The 22,354-nt window shown below is 47.4% G+C and overlaps 1 pseudogene; it reads left to right on the forward strand.

The window, feature by feature from the left end:
- Window positions 1-7,450, forward strand: part of LOC136458852 (uncharacterized) — a 61,552-nt pseudogene extending 54,102 nt beyond the window's left edge.
- Window positions 7,451-22,354: the final 14,904 nt, after the last annotated feature.

Raw genomic sequence — 22,354 nt, forward strand, 5'->3', positions numbered from 1 at the left:
CCGTCTTCTTGTTCTCGTGATTGTCAGCCTTGACAACGCAGTTGGAATCTTTCCAACTCGCAGCGAATGCGGCCGTAGATGCCGTCAATGCCTGGGGTTCCTCCATCGATGCTCGTCTCCAAGACATCCCGGTCCGCATTTGGGAGATCGCCCTCCATGGCGTTCGTCATGGTGTGGCGGTGGCGCTAACTGTGGCACAAGTCCAAATGGGGTATGAGCTTCACGCCATGGAAACAGGTTTCCCAATGGGTGATGGCCTTGAGGAGCACAAGGACCTGCTTGAAGAATTCACTATTGCAGCGGAGGCCGTAGTAGACATCACATCCGCTCAGGATGTGGTAAACAAGATCTTTGATTAGTCTGTACTTAGGGCAATCTGATAAACAAAGACTCCTGTTCTTTCATGAATATGCCTTAGTGCAATGCTCTTGTGTATGACTATGAATGTTTCTTGTTCTTTTGTCTTTTGCTCTGTAGGCGATACATACCGTATTGGCTATTACCATCTTTGAAGATGTTTACTTTTTGAACTAGAGGCGATACCCTCCTGGTACTGGCTATTAGAGCCGAGAATGAATCGACTACCAAGTGTTGATCAGACGCTAGGATAACGTCCAGCAGAACTTTCAATATAAAAGGTCAGATGAGTAATCAACCCAGGTCAAGCATCCTATTAAGCAAAACAGAACTTCTCTTAAAAAATCCATTAACTCTGAATCACACTTACACTTTAACTCAGCCTTCACATACGTCGACCTAAACCCATCTCCAAGACTTAATACTCATTTTCCTTTGATCCAATGGCCGACGTGAAGCTGTGACTTTTCTACTAAAATAAACTCTCAGAGCCGATCGCTTGCTTCGGCTGTTGGCTTTCATTGCTGATTTTAATGAAGCCTCCTTCCCATGTCTTGCTAGAGAAACATTCAAAATCTCCTAGTTCCCAAAAGACTGGATCGGCTGTTGCAATGCTCATGGATTCATCAGTGTGAACCAATTCGACATCATCTCCATGCCATTGAATCAAACACTGATGCATGGTTGATGGTATGTAGCAGTTTACGTGGATCCAGTCATGACAGAGGAGTAAACTGTACAACCCCTTTCCATTAATGACGAAGAATGTGGTGGGCAGAGTCTTGCTTCCTATTGTTAGTTCGACGTTTATTGCCCCCCGGGTCTTAGACGTGTTACCTCTGAAGTCTTTGAGCATCATGTTGGTTTCTAACAGATCTTCTGGTCCTTTGCCAAGCTTACAAAAAGTAGTATAAGGCATAAGATTGACAGATGCACCTCCGTCCACCAACATCTTGCTCATCGGCTTTCCATCAACAAAACCTTTCATATACAATGCCTTCAAGTGTCGATGTTTGACTGGTCTGTCAAATATCGCTTGCTGCACGACTGTCAACTTGGCAACCATCTCTTCATACTCCGATTCATCAAAATCCGAATAAACTTCTTGATTTGCCAGAGCTCTGAACTCTGATGGCAATGGAAAAGCCATTTGGATATTAGTCGATGGTTGCTTTCTATTGGCTATTTGCTTGGTATGCCATACTTGAGGTTTACCGGATACTTGAGCCTGTTCCAACTCTTTATTCCTTAGGCGCTGCACCCTTCTCTTCTGGCTTCTTGTCAATCCTCCGGGGCACCATTGGCCTTCCTGCCAGACATGCTCCCTTTGGTTGCTTCCTTCTTCATGATCAGCCTAGTCTTGGTCAACAATTCTTTTTCCTAGCTGATCATGAATAGTTTTATTTTTTAAGCGCCGATCCATGTTATTATGATGATATGCATCCTGGGCATGGATAGACCGGCGATTGATCTGAGATTGCCTAAACTCCCAATATTGATTGCTGCATTCTAGACAGTCATGTCTAGTAGGCAACTTCAAACCTTCATTCCAGCAGTATCTGAAGAAAGGACAATTCTAGTGCGATTCGGCTTGCCTCCTTTCATACCTCTCTCCTTCTAGTTGACGCTGGTATTCTTGATCCTCTAACCATCGCTGATAATCCTTTTCCTTCTACCGCTGCCACTTATTCAACAAGATTCTAGATGTAACTCGCGGCTTTGTCGCCCCATCCTTTGACGCTTCCCCCTGTTCATATCGGCTCTTTTGCTGATCATGATGTTTTCTAATCTCTTTGTATTCATCGGCCGATATTTGCATCTTGGGATCAACTATTCCAGCTTCTTTTGATTTGGCCGATGTTAGAACCTTAGTTTTTTCTTTGAACAGCCCAACATCAACCATGTTCTGATCTCTTAGGAAAGGATTATCATCGACTTTAATCTTCCGAGGTGTATCGAATTTGAGCCACCCTTGCTGAATAGCTCTCTGTATATGCTGCCTGAAGATTCTACATTCATTAGTGGAATGAGAAGTAGCATTATGGAATTTGTAGAACTTCTTGTTCTTCAACTAATTAGGCTGCCTGAAGATTCTGCATTCATTAGTGGAATGAGAAGTAGCGTTATGGAATTTGCAGAACTTCTTGTTCTTCAACTGATTAGGGGGCAACATGACATGACCATCGGGCAACTTGATCTGCCCCTTCTCAAGCAAGAAATCGAAGAGCTTGTCCGATTTGGTAACAGCAAAGTCATAACTCTCCTCAACTTCTCTTCCCCAAGGATTTGGCACCATCACTGTCTTTTTGCCCCAATTCCATTTAGCTGCAGCAACCTCTTCTTCTTCATCTTCATAGCCGTCATCGACTGAATATGGATCATAAGCTTCGGCCACTAAGGTACTCTTCTAGAATCAGGTATCTCTGTGTATGCTCTAGAATTGGCTAGTAAGTGCTGCCACTCATTGAGCCAATTGACTCAAGTTGTCAAATTCCTGTCCCAGCAGTTTCTCTTTCCACATCGGTAGCATTCCTTGGATGGCTAAAGTAGCTAACTGATCATCGGCCAAGCTCAACGAGAAACACAGATTCTTAGTCTCTTAGAATCTTTGAAGAAACTCAGTGCATGATTCATTAGTCCTCTGTCTCATGGTTGTCAAATTGATTATTTTCCTCTCTCCAGTCCTAGTGTAGAAATATGTATGAAACTTCTTCTCTAGGTTAGCCCAATTGGCAATGGAGTTGACTGGTAGTGACGAGAACCAAGTGAAGGCTGGCCCTAATAGGGACAAGGAGAAGAAATGAACTCGATGGGCATCCTCAACTGATGCTTCGCCCAATTGTGTAAGATACCGATTGACATATTCTATTGTGCTTGTACCATCTTGACTAGTGAACTTGGCGAATTCTGGGAGCCTGTAATTTGTAGGAAGAGCGACCAAATCATACCACTCTGGATATGGGCATTTGTACGAAAAGGTCAGCCCTTTTGGCTCAGGCTGAACTGATTCTTTATCATCTCGGTCACCTTCAGCAACAACTTGTCAGCTTGAGGATTTGGATTTCTCGGTACTTGCTGACCCATCTGTGGATTGAAATCCTGCATGCCTTGATATCCTGGATTTGGTATCATGTGGAGGGTGTTATAATCCATGCCATAATGATAGCCTTGTGGAATCTCAATCTGTTGGGTCCTTTACGGGCTTGCTGCTTGAAGTCTCTGATTATAGACATAGGATCCATATCTCTTTAGATCCTCTAAATGGATGGTGCTATCTTCTAAGCCGACGACGGTATGTGGCCTGATGTGCCAAAATTGATCATCAAGTTCTGACTTTTTCCCACCAGCTATTGCCCATGCTGTATTGATGGTCTAGGATTGTACTGTATCTGATTCGTAGTAGTACCTGGAGTTTGTTCAGATGAACCTTGAAGTGCTTGGACTTCACCATTACCAGCTGGTGCTGCTTCTTAATGGCTGGTGCCGACTTGATTAGTCCCTTGGGTCAACGGATCTAGAATGTTGTAACAAGTCGATCTAACCTGACAAACTGGAATTCCATGAATCGCCTCTTTCATGGCGTTGTGAAATGCGTCAACGAAAGCTTCATTGCAGCTTGATAGGGCATCACGAACAGATTTGTCTATGGCTTCCGCAAAGAAACGCCTGTCTTCAGCTTCAACTGTATCTGTCTATCCATGTAGTAGAACTCTTGGTAGTGGAAATTTCCAAATAACTGTGTTGTCACGTGTTTTGGTGTAGGACAACAAACACTTCTTCTAAAATTCTTCTGTAGCTTTGTAGATGGTATCCCTATCTTCATCAGTTAGGTCTTCATAATGTACCATAAGGATGTTGTCATTGTTGTGAACCGCCATGACGATTGTGGTGTCCCACTGGGCGTGCCAGAAATGTGTGTTGACACAGAATTTCATCCCATGTTGAGGACACACGCAGCAATCCAGAAGGGTCCACTTGAGGGAGCAGATCCGCCTAGCTTCAGCGCAAGGGTGGTCGATCCTGTGCAATCCTCCTGAGATGTGCTAGTCAATTTGACCCTGCAATTGACAAGGAGAGAAAGTTTATCAATAATTAAGGGTGGAACATGCCGGTGTTGCCAGACAGTCTCGAATGTGTGGCTCTGAGAGCCGATATGAGAGGAGATCGACTAAATAGTCGATTCCAGCATATTCATAAGAATAAATCAGTTAAAGCTTATGGGGTTGTGTAAGAAGAATCGGTTATCATTCAGAATAAATATCATTTGAGCAAACATTAATCAATAGCAATAAGATATCGATGATGGTCGGTTTATACTGAGCCAATGATTACAAGTAACCGAACTCCTATTTATGTAAAGAAACAATTCAACACCACTCAACCATCTAATAAAGATAAATCTAATGAACATGTTAGATCTCATCTATCGCTATGACTAGTGGGGCATGAGGCAGAATCATGCAGGCCGTAGAAACAACAATAGACTTGACAACCCTAACTCATTACTAATATCAGTGGGGCATGAGGCAGAATCATGCAGGCCGTAATACAATAACAAGATCATGGGGCTAACATATCTTTCAACTTATCTCTACTTCAATGGTCTCGTAATGTGATCTGTTCGTGAGAGCGCTCGATATCGGCTAAACAGCTGATTCAGGCATAGCGCACAGTTAAGGTCATGCCTTCTTAGGAACGGATCTATCAATTAATGATCCCCACTCCATGGTGCCAACAGTGGGGTGAGAGGCAGAATCCCATAGGCCATGATAACAGGCCATGGAACGGTTCTCGCTAACCAATTGATCTACTCAAGATCGAATATGCCTTAACCGCACACTATGCACGATTAAGATTGATATAAAACAGCCGATAAAAACATAACTCATCGTTTAAGATGTAGATTAGATCAGTTTTAGATTAGCAAACGATGGGTTAAATAAGATATAAGGCCGATCCAGATCAATCTCAATCGGGCAGAGTGATATTGCTGTAATTAGATAAACAATGAAAGCAATAAGCAATATCGGTAACTCAATGAATCTACCAAAGACTGTCATTCAAAGGTACAGCCGATAACTTGACCTCGATCTAGTTCAAGGAGTGGAGTGTGAGGCAGAATCATATAGGCCATACTTGAACTAGGCAAGAGTCGATAACTAGCCTATACCAGAGTCGTAGTGGGGGTCGACCGGATCGATGCAGCCATACGAACAGAGGTATAAACCATGATGATACTTACAGACAAGTAGTGGAGGTCGACCGGATCGATGCAGCCGTACTCGCTAAAGAACTCGCCGAGATCTACTCTACTCCTACTCCTAAGGTGTGGCCGGAGCTGAAAAAAGTAAATTGACTTGTATTTGATTGATTCCTTCTTACAATAGCTGAGATTTGATATTTATACCCGGAGTCTAGACATGAATCCTACTCGAGCATGATTTGTTACAATCTTTGGCATAAAAATGAAAAGATTCCTAATTTAAGATAACTTGGACTCTAATCTTTCCCTTTTTGTAGAGTCCAGCATGCCTCGTCCCAGCGCCGATCATTGCTTCTGTCGTTGTCCGCTAGCGCTATCTGAAGAAAGCTAATTCTAGTGTTGTATCCGAATCAACTGTTTTCGATCTACACGCAATTGATTCCTTGCTGATGTGGTTTTGGGAGCTTTCGAGCCTATGAAATCCTTCTTCCAAATTCTGGTGTAAACAGGATGGTTCTTGCGGCTTATTAGGATCCATGTCGTTGGCCCTCATAGGGAGGTAGGTGTCATATCTGATAGACACCAGGGCATACTTAGTGCCGTACAGTAGCAGATTCCAGGGTATGCACCTTTGCACCACCGTTGGTGCACTCGATACCTTGCCAAGAATTTACTTCGGAAGGATGGTACGAAGGACAACTTTCCTCTATTCGAGGAGGTTGCTCGCATGCTTGAGGTGCCATTCTTTGAGGAGAAGTTGGAGCAGCTAAAAACGGCAACAAACGTAGAAGGTAGGCAGTGGCTAAGAGGATTGATGAGAGAACCTAAGAAATGGACAAGAGCCTACGACGATGGTGGATGGAGGTACGAGTTTTAGACTAGCAACATGGCAGAGTCATTTAATAGTGTACTCAAGGGTATACGTGCCATGCCCGTCAATGCCATTGTATCATTCACCTTTTATAGGCTAGTTGCATGGTTTAACGAGAGACACGCTCAAGCAATGGTACTACAGAGTAATAATCAGAAATGGGCACCTAAACCTAAGAAGCATCTTGACAAGGCAAAGGAAAGGGCTGCACACATGACGTCGATTGGTTTGACCACAGCACCGGCAAGTACCAGGTCATAGAAAGGGGTGGTACAATGTCCGATGGTGAGGTCCGGCCATCAAGGAGTTATATTGTGGTACTTAGTAATTTCTCATGCCGATGTGGGAAAACCAGGCAGTACCACTTTCCTTGTTCTCATTATGTTACAGCATCTCAGCATCGCAACTTTGCCTACGAGACCCAGATACTGTGGGAGTTCAGTGTTGACAGCCTTGTACAGACTTGGTCTCCCCGTTTTGAGCCTTTCCTAGACGAGGGTCAGTGGCCACCTTACACTGGGCCGAAATACATTGTGGATCCAGGTACACGTTGGGACAAACTTGGAACCTGGAAGAGGATGAGGCACAAGATGGTCATGGACTAGGTTTCCGATAGAACGAGGCGAGGGAGAGCAACCCCCTTTCTTACTAACCCCGAGCAGAACCAATGTGGCAAATGTGGTAGACTTAGGCATAATTCATGTACATGCCATTGGCCGCTTAGTCAGGTGAAAATAACTAATGTTTCACATGTATGTTTTCTAGTACCAAAAAGTCATTTATTTGTTCATATAAAACTAATCTGTACTTTCTCATTATATTTTGTAGGATGGAGCCGTTCCACCTGCTGGAGCCGTACTACGAGGAGAACCACCGAGGATGACTCACCGCGGAGGGGGAGGTAACGACTTTACTTCTGCTTGTTATTTTTCCTCTGCACATGTACTTGTGTTCACGAATTAATCTAATAATTTCTATTCTTTGCAGGAACTGTACCGTCTTCGTCTTCAAACCCATGAGAGGACATGTGGTACGACGACAGGTTATATCATTCCAGGTTCACCGTGGGTTGCCTGCCTTCAACAATGCGGCGATCTCAGCTCTAGTCGACAGGTACCATATTTATGAACAGATTCACTTCCATTCATATTTTGGTTATCGATGTGCATATAACCGTAGTACTTCTTTTCTTGTTTTGTAGATGGAGGCTGGAGACTCACAGCTTCCACCTACCTTGTGGTGAGATGACCGTTACTCTTTAGGACACGCAGAAAGTTTCTGGGTGTCCGTATAAGTGGCCGCCCAGTTATCGGCCACTGCACTGCTGCTGGTTGGAGAGGTAGAGTGGAGGTCTTCCTTGGAAGAGAGCTTCCTCCAGAGACACCGGGTACCCACTCCTCTAGAGTACTCATTAGAACTTTGAAACAGACGGGATAGTCCCCTACTGGTTAATATATACTTTATCACAAGGATAACATCCACAGCTCAGAACTTTTAGTAATAAATTATGAGTTCTTTTGGCATTTGACTTTCAGTTGAAAAGTGCCTTGGAATATCTCAAGTATTATACTTCACACAAAGCTAACTTGTATAATTAAATTAAGTAGATGCAAAGGTACCATAACAACTATTAGCTGCAGCAATCTTTCAAACAAAAAATATTAGCTGTAGCAATATAGAACAGGCTTATAGCTAAGCAAGCTCTGAGATAATCGACGCCCCGTTCGCGTGCCTTTAAACCCGGCTTGATCCACTTCTTTTTGCATCCGGAACAGTGTTTTTCTCTCACAAATTCCTCCAGATTCATCCAAAACCATCCAGATTCCTCCAAATTCCTCCCAGCGAACGGTTCGCTGGGAGGAATTTGGAGGAATCTGGATGGTTTTGGATGAATCTAGAGGAATTTGTGAGAGGAAAATACTGTTCCGAATGCAAAAAGAAGCGGATCAAGCCGGGTTTAAGGGCACGCGAAGTCAAGCAGCATATATATAAAAAAAACAATCTGAGCTCAGTCATGTACTTTTCAGTTTTCATGACTAGTCAGTTTTGAGGTTAATGTGACAGAGCTTTCATTTTTAATTTCTGTTACCATGCTATGAAAAGGCAGGTGCTTGTTACCGGTCACACTTTCTCTCTAGCCTTTTTGACTTTGCTGGTGGCGCTGTACATAACTAGTCAGTTTTTGAGGTTAATGTGTCTTTTTCGTGTTGGGCGGTCAACTTCTGGTGGCGCTGTACCCATGAAATGAAATCTGTCTAAGAACTCGGCCCAATGCAGCACAAATACTGAATTTCTGTATATTGTACGTAGGACAAAGATTATTTTTTTCATAACTTAGTATTGAGTAGTATTGGAGCAAAATGGCTGACTTCAGCATTCATAATTCTTGCTTGTGATGTATAGATAGATCAACACTCATTTCAGAGATAAAACAGCTTAGTATGTTCAATCCATTATTTCCAGTAATCCATTTCAGCAACCTTCTTATTTCAGTTATCAAGTTCACTTTGCATTTTGAACCAGTAATTTCAATATCAAAATTTCAGCAAGATTCTAATTTCAGATTTTAAGCGCATTAATATTTGTTTTTTTTGCAGGGTAACGCGTTGAGGCAATCTGTGATTGAGATCAAACGGTTTCCAAGGATAGGCGTGGACGACCATTGTCGGGGACCTAATACCGGGGTACCCAATGAGGTGCGACTAATAACCATCGAACGTTGACGCTTCCGGTCAGACAAGAACGCTACTACGCTTGTTGCCCAAACGACGGAAGATTTGTTCCGCCTCGCCCGACCCCCGAGGGCTGGACTCCGCCTCGCCCGACCCCCGAGGCCTGGACTCCGCCTCGCCCGACAGCTAAGGGCTGGCTCCGCCTCGCCCGACATCCGAGGGTGGGCTCCGCCTCGCTCGACGACTAGGGGCTGGCTCTGCCTCGCCCGACGTCCGAGGGTGGGCTCTGCCTCGCCCGACGTCTAAGGGCGGGCTCCGCCTCACCCAACCCCCGAGGGCTGGACTCCGCCTTGCCCGACGTCCGAGGGCGGGCTCCGCCTCGCCCGATGATTGCACCCTGCTCCTTCATGATGACAAGCACAGGGTACGACAGGACATTCGAGTCAACCGCAGTACCGAGGACCATGCCCTGCACGCCTGCAGGGAGGTACCGTCAGGATACGATGGGACGGGCGCTTTAAGTCCTTTCCGACATAACAGTGCCCGAATAGTGTTGTAGGCGCCGACTTTTGTCCCACAGTGTAGTAGGCGCCGCCTTCAGCCCTCAGACGCGGACACTAACACAGGCATACGACAGCCACTACGGTCCAAGACAGAACTCACATCATCTATAGTGACGGACGTATGGTCACTTCCCCTATTACCCCCCGAGGGGTCACAGCTCGGCTCTCCGGCACGCTGCACCATCCGCTGGCGTAGGATGGGACGCACCCACTTGCTAAAAGGGGCCAGGGCATGGCCTACGAGGATCAACGAACACGCCACCTCTAACATGGTCTGCCATGTTAAGCTGGGCAGGCACAGGGAAAAAGGAAGACCCGACTCCCTCGAAGGACCTTCTATACCTTTGGTATTTTCCTCTTTCTCCCATCTGTAACCCATGCTCCCCCCTTGGTCTATAAAAGGGAGGGCAGGACCCCCCACTAAGGGGACCGACTTTCGAGGGATCAATTCAACACAGACAACACATCACGCATACTGCCAAGCAGCGACCAAGCTCTTAGCATCCTTTCGACCATTCCATCAGAGACTTGGGATCTTTCCCACTCTCGACCGTTTGTACCCCCTACTACGAACCTTTTTCGGTACTAATAACACAAGCAGCAGCAGACTGGACGTAGGGACATTCATCCCAAACCAGTATAAACCTTGTATCCTTTAGTGCACCATCCAGGCCTAACACACAACAATTATAAATTTACTAGCCGGTGTTTGTTCGAAACACTGACCGTTGGCGCGCTAGGTAGGGGCCTTTGCACGTTCCAAATCAGGCCTCGGATGGCTAACCATGCAATTAGCTGGGTCCCAAGGGCACACATGCGTTTCGGTGACCTGGACTTCATCGTCACGGTGGGAGGAGAGTTGGCATTGGCCTAAGTCACCATCCAATCTCTCCCCTCCATCGGCTCCGGCTACAGGAGGCTTGAGCGCTAGCCCGGTGACTCCCTTAGACCCAGCCGTCCAGGGAGGACCCGCACTGCCTCACCCTCTCTTCGAAACACTCCACGCGGAGCGCCCCGATGGTGTTTCCGTTTGGTCTCCACAACACCACGGCAACTGTAAGCCACCTTGTGGCACGGCGCACGATCCCGTCCCCCGCGAACAACGAGTTCATGGGGATGATCGAAAGAGTCACAGAATCCCTGCACGGCCTCCTCGTGGAAGGTCTAGGGTTGGACTCTGGCTCTAACTCTGGCACGGGGAGCCATCATCCCTCCCAGGAATGTTTCATGGCGGAAACCTTCGAGGGACACGTCGAAAGCGTCTCCAAGAAGGAGGTTACCCCGACGGGCAACCATGGTGACATAACTAAAGGAAGAACAGTGGCCTCATCCCATGTAGGGGTGGAGTAGCTAAAAGCCTGAAAATGGGAGATCAATGAAGCCGGACAACAACTTGTTCGGGAATACGCGTTGGTCGATCGGGAGATCGAACACCATGGAGACGGTGGGCACGCACACTCTATGGCCCGCGACATAAACTGAAGGATCATTGCCGATGATGAAACCCTTCCTCACTTCACTCGGGCAAGCTAGAACATCACTGCTACCACAGCCTTGCTCCATGGCCTTCTAGAGGCCACAACGCCAGAGGATCACCGGGCCCACCGCGAAAGTCGCATGCTGCTCGAGCGTATGGCGGTGCAGCAGGCAGAAAGCTTGTTGTCTTGATGACGTGAGCTCGACACCAGCCAGCGTACACCCTCAGTACATCCCACCAAGGATGCATCAGTCCACCAAGCACCACAAGGCGGTGGGCAGCGCGTTGTGACCCAGATACATTAGCGTCTCGGCCGCAACCACGACGCACGCAGCACCATCGATGCCCGCCGGTGCACCTACGGTGACCCAAGGGAAGGAGCCCTCCATGGCTATCATCCTCGACGCGGCTGATGCTATGATAGCAGCGAGGACTGGAGCCCAAGCCTCGGCCTGCCAGGCCCTCAGGCCTTCGGCCAGCACATCCTCAACGCTGCGTTCCCAACAAGGTATCGACCACCTACTAATATCCCTAAATACTCTGGGGAGACAAACCCTAGACTTTGGCTTGAAGACTATTGGCCTACCTATCAAGCCGATGGTGCGGATAATGATGACTTCATTATCCGCAACCTTCCATTGTTCTTGGCCGATTCGGCCCGGGCATGGTTGGAACACCTGCCGTCCAACGTGATCCAGAGTTGGGTGGATCTAAAGAAGATCTTTGTGGGAAACTTCCAGGGCATGTATAAATGCCCTAGGAACCCATAGGACCTCAAGAACTGCCGTCAGAAGGCTGGTGAGACCCTCCATGGGTACATCCGGTGCTTCTCCCGGCAGTGCAACGAGCTCCCTAACATCGCCGATGCTAACATGATAGGAGCCTTCTTGTTCGGGATGACCTATGAATCCCTAGTTCATAAGCTGGGACGCAAGGGCCCGTGAACCACCAAGGAACTCTTGGACATCACCACCAGCCATGCCTCAGGCGAAGAGGTGGTTGGAGCGATCTTCGATTGCCTCGAAGGCAAGGCAAGGTGGGACAAGGGTACCGGCGAAGGCACTTCCAATCGTTCCGCCAAGAGGAAGAATAAGAAGCAACGGCATGAGGACTCACTTGTGGCCGCTACTAACCGTAAGGGTGGTCGAAAGACCATGGAGGGCACTCTGAACCACTTCGAAAAAATGCTCGAAGGGCCGTGCCCAAACCACGCCTTTCCCGTAAAGCATCCGCTCAAGGACTGCAGCCTCATGCGGAAATTCTTGTCTGGAAGCTCCAACAAAGGGGAGCAGGGGAAGGAACCTGCCCCCACTATGGACGACGCCGAGGAGAAGGACGACGGCTTTCCAACACCGAATGGTTGCCTTATGATCTTCGGAGGATCGGCGGCCTATGATTCCAAACGCCGCCAGAAGGTCGCACGCCGCGAGGTCTATAGCCCAACCGGCCACACCTCCCTTCCTCCGGTGGTCAGAGTCCGCTATAACCTTCGACCAGGCCGACCATCCAGATACCGTCCTATACTCGGGGAGGTATCCGCTTGTCATTGACCCGATCGTAGGCCCAAAGGGGCTCACCAAAGTGCTAATGGACGGAGGCAGCGGCCTCAACATCATGTACGCCAAGATGCTCAACGAGATGGGCATCGACCGGACGAACCTCCGCCCAACCCGAGTGCCTTTTCACGGCATCGTGCCTAGGAAATAGGTCATGCCACTGGGATAGATCGATCTACCTATCACCTTCAGGGATCAGTTCAATTATAGGACTGAGACCCTCACCTTCGAGGTGGTTGGGTTCCCCGGAACCTTCCATGCCATCTTGGGACGACCATACTACGCGAAGTTCATGGCCATCCCCAACTACACATACCTCAAGCTGAAGATGCCAGGCCCCCATGGGGTCATCACCGTCTGCACCTCCTTCCAATGGGTCTACGAGTGCAAGGTCGAGTGTTGCGGCCACACCACAGCAATCGACACCTCTAGGGAACTCACCGCCCTCAAGGAGGAGGTCGCCGAAGGAGTGCCTGATGCGAAGAAATCGACCGGGTCGTTTGAATTGGTAGAATGCTCCAAGGAGATTCTCATAGATCCTAGCAGTAAAATGGTACGCATTGGTACCATGCTCTCCTCTGAATAGGAAAGCGCACTCATCGACTTCCTCTGCGACAACAAAGACATCTTTGCGTGGAAACCCTCGGATATGCCAGGCATTCCGAGAGAGGTCGCTGAGCATACCTTAAAAATCCATCTAGGCTCCAAGCCGGTGAAGCAATGCCTGCGCCGCTTTGATGAGGAAAAGCGCAGGGCCATCGGTGAAGAGATAGCAAAATTGTCGGCTGCTGAATTCATCAGGGAAGTACACCACCCAGAGTGGTTAGCCAATCCCGTCCTTGTACGAAAGAAGAGCGGGAAATGGAGGATGCGTGTTGACTATACGGTCCTCAACAAGGCGTGCCCAAAGGATCCATTTCCTTTGCCATGCATAGACCAAATAGTCGACTCTACCTCAGGGTGTGAAACCCTTTGCTTCCTTGATGCGTACTCCGGCTACCATCAAATCGCGATGAAAGAGTCCGACCAACTCGCGATGTCTTTCATCACCCCCTTCGGATCGTTCTGCTACATTTTGATGCCATTCGGTCTAAAGAACGCTGGGGCAACATACCAGCAATGTATGCTCAGATGCTTTGGGGACCTCATCGGGTGGACCGTTGAGGCCTACGTTGACGACATCGTAGTTAAGTCCAAATGGGCTGATCACCTCATTGCCGGTCTTGAGCAAATCTTTGTGAAACTCTAGGCGAATGGCATCAAACTCAATCCCAAGAAATGTGTTTTCAGGGTCCCGAGGGGTATGCTTCTCGGCTTTATCGTTTCCGAGCGTGGCATCGAAGCCAACCCAGAGAAAATCTCAGCCATCGCATGTAACACCTCGGGTGTTTTAAATACTAAAATATGCCATGTCATCGTATGCATTGCACATCATTCTTGTATTAGTAAAAAACTTTGATATGCATTCACTAAAACAAGTTTATTTTTATGGTCATATGTGTTGACTTGTATGGATGAATCAAATTCAAAACTTTTGTATTGAATTGGATTCCGAAAACCCTAATTTCCAGCATTTAATTCTACCCTGGAAAACCTAATTCAAAATCTAAGCACATTTTGGGGTTGAGCCTAAAATAAAAAGTGTAGAGTTTGTCAAGGTGTACAAAGTTGGTTTTTGGAGTTTTCAAAGTTGTTATATAAAATTTGAAGTAATTTGAAAAGGCGATAAGTTCTTAAAGTGCCCCCTTTTGATTTTAAACTTGCATTTCAAAATGTAGACATAATTTGAGTATGGTTGTTAAAGCAAAGTTGTAGAACTTTGAATTTGGAACAACTTTTATTTTTGGATATTATTGAGTTACCATACAAATTTGAGAGTAATTTAAAAAATGGATCGAGTAGCAATTCGGTAAATATGGTGAACAGTGCCAGCGGGCGACACCTCACCGTCGGTGATCTTTCGATGGCTTCCAGTCGCACCCGTGGCCACCTCTGGCTTCGCGTTGGCATGGGAAGGCTGCTGCTTGGCTTCTCCTTGCTTCCTGACCATGCTATAAAGCCTACACCGTCACCGTTCTTCTCTGTTTCTTCTCCTCTGCTTTTCCCGACGTCACCGTCCAGCTCCGACGAGCTCGAGCCATCGCCGTAGACTTCTCCCAGTCTCAGCAAAGCATGCCACAGCTCCGCCAACTCCTTGAGAACCTAGCTGACTAGTCCTAGGTGCCTGATTTCACCGAGCTATGCTGCACGTCGCCTTTCTTCCTCGCGGCCGGCAGCATCACCGTCGAGCTCGCTTCTTTGTGGCCAGCAAGCTCTGGTAGCATTCTCGATCTCTCAAGCCTAATTTCATCTTCACCATGTTGCCTTGGTACTCTATGGCCTTTTAGTTGATCCATTCATCCACTGCAGCCACCGGAAAGCCACCGTCGACGCCGGAACACCACCGTGACTGCCTTGATCGTCGACAAGCTTCTATGTTGCTTCTCCGGTTAAGCCATCAGCTCGAGCGTGTTTGGGGTGAGCTATTGAGTCTTCCCAAGCCTTTTGTTTAACCGCTACCAGCCTCACTTCACCAGCGTAACATATCCATGCCGTCGTGGCCGCCATGGCCGGCGTCAAGCTCGAACCAAGCTGTAATTGGTTTAGCTAGTACCCCTAACCGAACCGCCGTGAGATGGGGAACATGATGGCACTCTCGCCGTGGCCGGAGACCTCACCATCGGCGAGAAACCACCGGTCAGAGGGCTTCGCCGCCGTGGTCAGCGTGGGCTGACCGGTGGGGTCACCCTATCAGTGACTGTGTATTTGAAAATGAATTTTTCTATTTTGCAGAATTGTTTAAATAGTGCTATGATTTGTTTATTTTGTGTAGAATTAAATAGAGCTCCAAAAATTATGAAAATTTTTGTGTGATCTCTTTGAGATCTAAACTATTTAAGAAAATATTAAATGTTACTTTTCGGTACTTTTTGAATGTGATACAAATTGCTCAAATTAATTAATAAATGGGTTTCCATGATTTTTCTAGGCATAAATAATTATCCAAAAATTATGCAAATTGTTTTGTCACTTAGTTATCATGTGGTGAGTCTTCACAAAAATTTTGAGCTCATTTGGAGAAATTTGATTTATTTCATATTTATTAATTAGTTTTAATTAATAAAAACAAATAGTAAACCCTAATGATTTAGGTTTTGTTTGAATTTGGGATTGAGTGATGACCTTGGGTCATTAGCATATAATGATCCTTGGCAATTAAAGTAAGTGTTTGAGTTTATAAAAAGGTTTATTCAGTTGTTGGTTTGCAACTGTACCGCGAAGGAAAGTTGTATTCAAGTTACTAACTTTTGCATCCATCGTCAAGCATCATGTTTTATACCACGCATCATATTAAACATGGTATTGTTACTATGTATAGTGAACGAAAGTGAAAACATGGTAGTCAACCAAGTCATTGAGGAAGTTAATCCACCTGTTGAGGTCAGGTTTGATATCTGTGGAACATCTCCGGAACCTGACTTTTCCGACAATCAAGGCAAGCCCCAGATGCATTTAAACCTACCTTGTGTTTTACAAATTTATATCGCTTTTGCTTTCAAATACTGCATTAAGTGATTAGGAGTTGGGTGGAAACCTAATTGGTGCATTACCAACCCTGTTTTTCCATATCAACCTTGTTACCCGTTTCAATCCGAGAATGCCTAATTATGCTTAGCCATGTTTAGAACGCTAAAAGTCGGGTGATTACCGGTCACCTGCGAGATATAAATGGTTTCTTGGATATGCTTGGTTATTTATGTTATCATGAGATATGAGTATGTGGAGTAATAAATCTAGACCGGGAGGACTCGGTGTATGAGAGCCACAAGACATGGATGTCTTATGAGCGGGTTCTTTCCGCCTGTGTCGATTAAGAACCGTCCATTGTTGAATTGCATGAGGTGAGACTTTGTAGTACTAGTCGCATACTCCGGTAAGCCTTAACTTGGATATTCTATTACGAGAATGGCTACTCATGCACTAGGAATGGAGAGATGGCGAGAGTAGCATGTACCCACGTGGCAATGAGCTAGATTGGTGGAGTACTGTATTCTCGGGTGGCGTGGATCCGTTCTTGTTTTAGAGGATCTGAGGGTGGGTTGGTATATGTAGGTCAGGGACCTGCATATGTCATGTGGTTGGGAATCCCCAGCTGGGTTATAATCGGTTTGAATTGTCGTTGCTCCTCGGTTATGGAGACTCAACTTACTGTTCAACATCGTAGTTAATAAATGAAACTTGAGGAAGATTGGAGAAAGGGTTTGATATGAAGTTCATGATCTCAATACGGATCATGGCAGATTCATATATGATTTTAATATGGATTAAATGTTGAAAGAAAGAATCTTTTTAAAGACCTTTTACGCAAAAGAACCATGTTTATTGCTAAAGCCTTACCTTGAATCCCTGAGCCTACATTCCTGAGTCCTATCAGTTTTTATTCTGGTTAAGTCTTGTTGAGTACTTTTGTACTCAGGGTTCATTAACCCTTATTGCAGGTGAGTCTCATGAGCAGGTCTGCTTTGGACCGTGCTGCATGACTGTTGTTCAAATCGAAGATGATAAGTAAATGTGTGGCCCTTGGGCAGGGTACTTTCTTTGTGTGTTATGTTTATGTTAATAATGCCACTCCACTAGTATGGTTTGTAATAATAATCATACTTAGTTTGTGAAACAACTGTTTTGTAACTAAGTTATTATAAGACTTCTGCTATTTCACTCTGATGTATATTAATGAATAAATTGTTGTAATACTGCAATGACTCTGTAATGGGTCCTGCTTGGAAAAATCATGGATGATTCGGGGTTCTCTGAGGACACCCGACAGTCTTCTTAAGTTACTAGGAACATATGCATAGTCGTCAGAGGTCATTGGACAGTGGCAGGTGCATGTGGGCCCTATAATTTAGGAGGTTCTACCACATCGCAAGGATGGGCCTGATTCAGAACATAAAGGGGGCCTGATTCAGAACATAAAGGGGGTTCAGTGAATCACAGGGTGCCTTGCCGCCCTTAGCTGATTCATCTCACGCCTTGGCGAACGAGGACTCCCCCTTTATCGGCTCCTGAAGAAAGCCGACTGCTTCGAGTGGACATCCGAGGCCTAGGAGGTGCTTGACATGGTCAAACTACTTCTGACAAGGCCCCCGATCCTAGTTCCTCCAAACGACGGAGAATCCCTCCTGCTATACATAGCGGCCACCACACAAGTGGTCAGCACTGCCCTGGTAGTAGAGCAGGAGGAAGAGGGGCATGCCCTCAAGGTGCAGCGCCCTGTGTACTTCATCAGCGAGGTACTATCCAACTCCAAAACCCGCTACTCCCAAATCTAGAAGCTCCTCTACGCCATCCTCATCACCAAGAGGAAGATGTGCCACTACTTCGAGTCACATCCCGTGACGGTTGTGACATCGTTCCCCCTCAGCGAGGTTGTCTAGAGCCAGGACGCCACGGGAAGAACCATGAAATGGGCACTCGAGCTGATGGATCAAGGCATCACATATGCCTCCCGAACGACGATCAAATCCCAGGTATTGGCTGACTTCATCTCCAAATGGACCAAGGTTCAGACACCACCGGTGGTCGTCGATCAAGAGTACTGGACAATGTACTTCGACGGGTCATTAATGAAAAAGGGCGCCAGCGCGGGGCTGGTCTTCGTATCACCCCTTGGGGTCTGTATGAGGTACCTAGTTTGGCTCCATTTCCCCTCATCAAATAATGTGGCCGAATACAAAGCACTCATCAATGGCCTATGCATCGCCATTGATTTGGGCATCCGACGCCTCGACATTCGGGGTGACTCTCAGCTGGTCATTAACCAAGTCATGAAGGAGTTAAGCTACCACGACGCCAAGAAGGCTTTGTACTACCAAGAAGTTCGACGGCTAGAGGACAAGGTCGACGGCCTCGAACTCAATCACATCCCAAGGCACCTCAATGAGGCGGCCGACGCAATTGTGAAGGTGACATTCAGTTGAGAGCCGGTGCCGATGCCATCTTCGCCAGCGACCAACACAAACCCTTGGTGCGCTACGAAGCGTCAAAGCGGACCGACGATGGCCCGTCTGATCCAAACCTAGGGTCTGACCAACCAACGGCTCCGCCCGGTCCCGATGTCATGGAGCTTGAAGATGATCCAGCGATAGAGCCTGACCCTTTGGATGACTGGAGAACACTCTACCATGACTACCTCCTCCGCAATGCACTACCAACGAACAAGACGGAGGCTCGACGGCTCGCACGTTGCGCTAAATCCTTCATTCTTGTAGAGGGTGAACTCTACAAACGAAGCCACATCGGGATCCTGCAGCTCTGTATCCCCATCGAACAGGGAAGACTTCTGCTGAGTGACATCCACGGTGGGGCCTATGGTCACCATGCTGTGCCAAGAACCTTGGTTGGGAATGCATTCCGATAGGGCTTCTAACTAGCCCACTACAGTAGCCGACGCCGAGCAAATCATACGCACCTGCGAAGGGTGTCAGTCCTACGCTCGACAGACTCACCTCCTGGCCCAGGCACTCTAGATGATCCCCATCACATGGCCCTTCATGGTCTAGGGGCTCGACCTAGTTGGGCCTCTCAAAAAGGTGCACGAGGGCTACACCCACTTTCTTGTCACCGTAGACAAGTTCACAAAATGGATCGAGGCTCGACCAATCTCCGTGATCAAGTCCGAACAGACCGTGCTGTTCTTCCTCAACATCATCCATCGCTTCAAAGTACCAAACTCCATCATCACAGACAATGGCACATAGTTCACCGGTAAGAAATTCATTCGGTTCTATGATGAACAACACATCCGGGTCGATTGGGCCGCCGTCGCACACCCCTGGATGAACGGGTAGGTCAAGCACGCGAACGGCATGCTCCTATAGGGCCTCAAGCCTAGGATCTTCAACCGGTTAAACAAGTTCGGTGCATGCTGGGTCATAGAGCTCCCGATAGTGCTCTAGAGCCTAAGGACAACTCCCAGCCGAGCCACCGGCTACATGCCTTTCTTCATGGTGTACGGTTCCAAGGCCATCCTCCCAACAGACCTCGACTATGGAGCACCAAGAATTAGGGCATATGACAAACAGGGAGTTGAGGCATCCCACAAAGATGCCATGGACCAGCTAGACAAAGCCCATGACATCGCCCTCCTCTGTTCGACCAAATACCAGCAGGCGCTGTGTCGATACCATAGCCGATGGGTGCGGGACCGAGCCTTCAACGTCGAGGACCTAGTTCTCTGCCTCGTGCAGAGCAACAAGGACCGCCACAAGCTCTCCCCACCCTAGGCGGGGGCCGTACGTCATCGTAGAAGTACTCTAGCTAGGCACCTACAAGTTGAAAACCATCAATGATGAGGTCATCACCAATGCCTGGAACATTGAGCAGCTACGCCATTTTTACCCTTAATAAACACATACTTTTCCTTATTAGTTTTTCGTCTTCAGAAATCCCTGATCTTTAGTGACATTCGACCCCTGCAAATTGTGAGGGGTTGGACCCCACTCAGGGGCTGATATAAGGGATATAAGTATGTTTATCTTGCAAACACTTCCTGTGTTACCTTTGCAAACATTCTCTAAGTTTTCTATTCTTCTCATAACAAGTCCTAAGGGCTAGGATTTTGGGAACAAATTCTAAGTACAACTGGTAGGACTACGGAAAACCCATGCCCCAGTGGCTATGACCTCCTTGCTCACCAGCATGATCAAAATTGATTCACCCGCACTCCTAGTTCTTGCGACCTAAACCATGGGAAGGGTCGGAAGGCACCGAAACCTCTTCTACAAAAAAGAGGAAGCTGAAAAACTATTTGCCATAACAAAAGATGAAAATTTATTCATTTTTACACAAATTCACCACTTACAAAGTGATTTCATCACAAAAAGGACTAATGTATTCATAAATACAAAAGTCTATTCACTCAGGGGCTCCCCCATGACTTATTCGATTACAGCTTCTGCCTAGCTCTACTGTGAGCACTGCTACAGTCGCCGCACTACGCTCTCCATCGGCGACGTCCTATCGCTCTACAGGAGCATCAAGGGCGCCATCATCTGCAACATCAAGCACCATGCCAGTAACTATGGTGCCCTCCCTGGGGCGCCTAGGGACTACGCCATTGTCATCAGCCACAACCCTGACAACAGCACCTCCATCGAGGCATCCAGGGACTACACCATCGTGATCAGCCGCAACCCTAACAACGGCACTCGAACAAGGGGTGTTCCCCACCAAAGAAAGGCCACCATGGACAATGGCAAAACCAACGATGCTCACCACCCTTCAGTGCACCTCCTCCTTCGGCAGAGGTGGCCTCTTCTCGATGAAGACGGACACCACCATCTCATCTATGTTGGATGACTTCCAGCTCAAAGTCGCACTCTAGATTCATGAATGGATCTGTGAGTTCTCCTCCCCCTCACATTACCCTCTCTCACTTAGGAATTAGCATGACATATGAATGTGCTCGGCGAGGAAGAGAAAGGAGGAAAGGTAGTGGCCCAAGAATAGGCGAGAGAATGTGATGAGAACTTCCCTCCCCCTCCCTATTTAAGGAAGAGGTGCGGTGGCTAAGGAAAGGCAAAAGGTTGGGACGGAAAACTCTCTTCCTTCCTTTATTCAATGTAGATGGGAAATCAATGCCGACAGGAACCAAGGGGACACGCCAGAACCGACAGGACGTGCTCTAGTCGATGAGATGTCACCTAGTCAAATAGGACATTGCCTAGGTGTAGCCCACCACTAATGCACACCGGGCGCGAGAACCAGGTCACACCCGCATGTAGGCGACTCTTCGCTTCCCCAGGTAGGACCATGGAATGACCCAACGATGGAACCCCCGTCCAGGGGGGGCCAACGGGCCTCCTAGGTTGATCGGACGGTCTAGGCAAAATGATAAACGAACGGCCACAGAAAGATAAGCACCTCTGTTTTCTTACTTTGCGTGTTAATTTCATTACCGAGTTTTCGACCCCAACAACGGCAAGGGCATGGACACCACTCGGGGGCTATCGAGAGCGTCTACCTATTTAGACATCCTTTTCACCCGACCGCTCCTTACGTCTAAAACTAGATGCATGGTGTGTGGGTATAAAACTTTGAATACAACTAGATGAACCACCAGACCCTATGCCCCGACAGCTACGGTGATTTTTGTTCACCAGCATAATCGAATTCACAGTTCCCCGCACCACAAGCTTTAGCTCCCACCTTCTCAAGAAGGGTTCGGAGGGGTCCTCCTATGGAATCTCCTTCAAGGAGAAGCTGTCAGGTCACTTAAATCACTCTAATGGCTCGGATCGCCGCCGAGAGATGAAAACGAAAAATCACGATGCTCGTGCAGGTCACGCCGGCCCCATCGCAAACGTCGGACTCAAACCCCGCATGGACATGTCTAGTAAGAGCTTCTCGTCGCTCATGCCACCAAGGTAACTTTATCGACCGCCGCTTTTGTCTCAATTAAATCGCACATTAATCCCATCATCCAAACGTTGCATATGCAAATTGCTGCATCTCAACGCTTCGTGTCGTGCCACGAAGAGGCGGCCACCTCATTCAACATGAGCAGTGGCTAAACAAGGTTCGAAGGCCAGCCCACAAAAGGCTCGAGGCCGCC

The sequence above is a fragment of the Miscanthus floridulus genome, chromosome 1 (assembly GCF_019320115.1).
Source record: "Miscanthus floridulus cultivar M001 chromosome 1, ASM1932011v1, whole genome shotgun sequence".
Lineage (NCBI taxonomy): Eukaryota > Viridiplantae > Streptophyta > Magnoliopsida > Poales > Poaceae > Miscanthus > Miscanthus floridulus.